Here is a 2,941-nt window from a genome sequence, read left to right as displayed (position 1 = left end):
ACACTCACACACACACTCACACACACACTCACTCACACTCTCACACACTCACACTCACACACACTCACACACTCACACTCTCACACACTCACACTCTCACACACACTCACACACACACTCACTCACACTCTCACACACTCACACACACACACACACTCACACTCTCACACACTCACACTCACACACACACACACACTCACACTCACACACACACTCACACACTCACACTCTCACACACTCACACTCACACACACACTCACACACACTCACACACTCACACTCTCACACACTCACACTCACACACACACACACACACACTCACACACACACTCTCACACACACTCACACACACACTCTCACACACACACACACTCTCACACACACAGACTCACACACTCACTCACACTCACACTCACACACACTCTCTCACAGAGTCACTGTTTATTCAGGGTAAGGGTCACTCACTAACTGTACAGAGTCACTGTTTATTCAGGGTAAGGGTCACTCACTGTAACTGTACAGAGTCACTGTTTATTCAGGGTAAGGGTCACTCACTGTAACTGTACAGAGTCACTGTTTATTCAGGGTAAGGGTCACTCACTAACTGTACAGAGTCACTGTTTATTCAGGGTAAGGGTCACTCACTAACTGTACAGAGTCACTGTTTATTCAGGGTAAGGGTCACTCACTGTGTAACTGTACAGAGTCACTGTTTATTCAGGGTAAGGGTCACTCACTAACTGTACAGAGTCACTGTTTATTCAGGGTAAGGTCACTCACTAACTGTACAGAGTCACTGTTTATTCAGGGTAAGGGTCACTCACTGTAACTGTACAGAGTCAGTGTTTATTCAGGGTAAGGGTCACTCACTGTGTAACTGTACAGAGTCACTGTTTATTCAGGGTAAGGGTCACTCACTAACTGTACAGAGTCACTGTTTATTCAGGGTAAGGGTCACTCACTAACTGTACAGAGTCACTGTTTATTCAGGGTAAGGGTCACTCACTAACTGTACAGAGTCACTGTTTATTCAGGGTAAGGGTCTCTCACTGTAACTGTACAGAGTCACTGTTTATTCAGGGTAAGGGTCACTCACTGTGTAACTGTACAGAGTCACTGTTTATTCAGGGTAAGGGTCACTCACTGTAACTGTACAGAGTCACTGTTTATTCAGGGTAAGGGTCACTCACTAACTGTACAGAGTCACTGTTTACGGTGAGAGTACAGTGAAGAGATATCACTTGCCCCGTGTGGTTTACACATTTCTGTCTGGCCGACTGTTGATGTGAAGATTACTAATCGCCTGACGACCTTCCAATTCAAAACTCCAGCTGACCACGTCCAGAAATACTCGCTCAAATAGAGGCTGAAATAATTAGAGGGACGATTAACTTGATGAGAATTCTTTGCAATCTCCTGGTTTCCCAAATCAGATGCTGGAGAGGCAATGCCTCACCCAAATTAATAAATAGACACGCTCCCTTATTAAAGGGTGGTAGATGTGTGTTAGAAGTCCCAAAGCCACAGGCGAGATCCACACAGCTCTCTCTGATCCCCTCCTGGAGTGACTGTATCTCTCTGCACGGTACAGTTACAGTGAGTGACCCTTACCCTGAATAAACAGTGACTCTATACAGTTACACAGTGAGTGACCCTTACCCTGAATAAATAGTGACTCTGTACAGTTAGTGAGTGACCCTTACTCTGAATAAACAGTAACTCTGTACAGTTAGTGAGTGACCCTTACCCTGAATAAACAGTGACTCTGTACAGTTACAGTGAGTGACCCTTACCCTGAATAAACAGTGACTCTGTACAGTTACAGTGAGAGACCCTTACCCTGAATAAACAGTGACTCTGTACAGTTACACAGTGAGTGACCCTTACCCTGAATAAACAGTGACTCTGTACAGTTACAGTGAGTGACCCTTACCCTGAATAAACAGTGACTCTGTACAGTTAGTGAGTGACCCTTACCCTGAATAAACAGTGACTCTGTACAGTTAGTGAGTGACCCTTACCCTGAATAAACAGTGACTCTGTACAGTTAGTGAGTGACCCTTACCCTGAATAAACAGTGACTCTGTACAGTTAGTGAGTGACCCTTACCATGAATAAACACTGACTCTGTACAGTTTTTTTTTAATTTTTTTTTTCTTCTTAATTTTTCGTAGCCAATCTTTCCAATTCTTTGTCAGATCACAAACGCCAGAGGTCACCTTGCACACATCAAGGATCACTCTGCACCAATGCTCTTAGCCAAAAGGCCTAGAGCCACTGCACCGTTCCTGGAAGTACTGCAATACCAGGTTCGTGCCATGGAGGTGGATGGGTCAGGTCCCCCACACACCTCCTATTTCCAAAAAAGCAAGCATATACCTTCCTGATCCAGGGAGAACCACCTTGGGGTTATGGTGGTTACTCCCCTGTCAGGTCAGTTACGCATGATCTTAGCCAAAAGGCCGAGAAGCGAGAGACCCTTACCCTGAATAAACAGTGACTCTGTACAGTTAGTGAGTGACCCTTACCCTGAATAAACAGTGACTCTGTACAGTTACACAGTGAGTGACCCTTACCCTGAATAAACAGTGACTCTGTACAGTTAGTGAGTGACCCTTACCCTGAATAAACAGTGACTCTGTACAGTTAGTGAGTGACCCTTACCCTGAATAAACAGTGACTCTGTACAGTTAGTGAGTGACCCTTACCCTGAATAAACAGTGACTCTGTACAGTTACACAGTGAGTGACCCTTACCCTGAATAAACAGTGACTCTGTACAGTTAGTGAGTGACCCTTACCCTGAATAAACAGTGACTCTGTACAGTTAGTGAGTGACCCTTACCCTGAATAAACAGTGACTCTGTACAGTTACAGTGAGTGACCCTTACCCTGAATAAACAGTGACTCTGTACAGTTACACAGTGAGTGACCCTTACCCT

The 2,941-nt window shown here is 44.9% G+C and overlaps 1 pseudogene; it reads right to left on the bottom strand.

Moving 5' to 3' along the window:
- Positions 1-2,272: 2,272 nt before the first annotated feature.
- On the bottom strand, positions 2,273-2,474 carry LOC139239536 (U2 spliceosomal RNA; annotated as a pseudogene).
- Positions 2,475-2,941: the final 467 nt, after the last annotated feature.

Source organism: Pristiophorus japonicus, chromosome 27 (genome assembly GCF_044704955.1).
Source record: "Pristiophorus japonicus isolate sPriJap1 chromosome 27, sPriJap1.hap1, whole genome shotgun sequence".
NCBI classification, from domain to species: domain Eukaryota; kingdom Metazoa; phylum Chordata; class Chondrichthyes; family Pristiophoridae; genus Pristiophorus; species Pristiophorus japonicus.
Note: the sequence above shows the minus strand (reverse complement) of the source record. Positions and strands in the feature narration are given on the sequence as shown.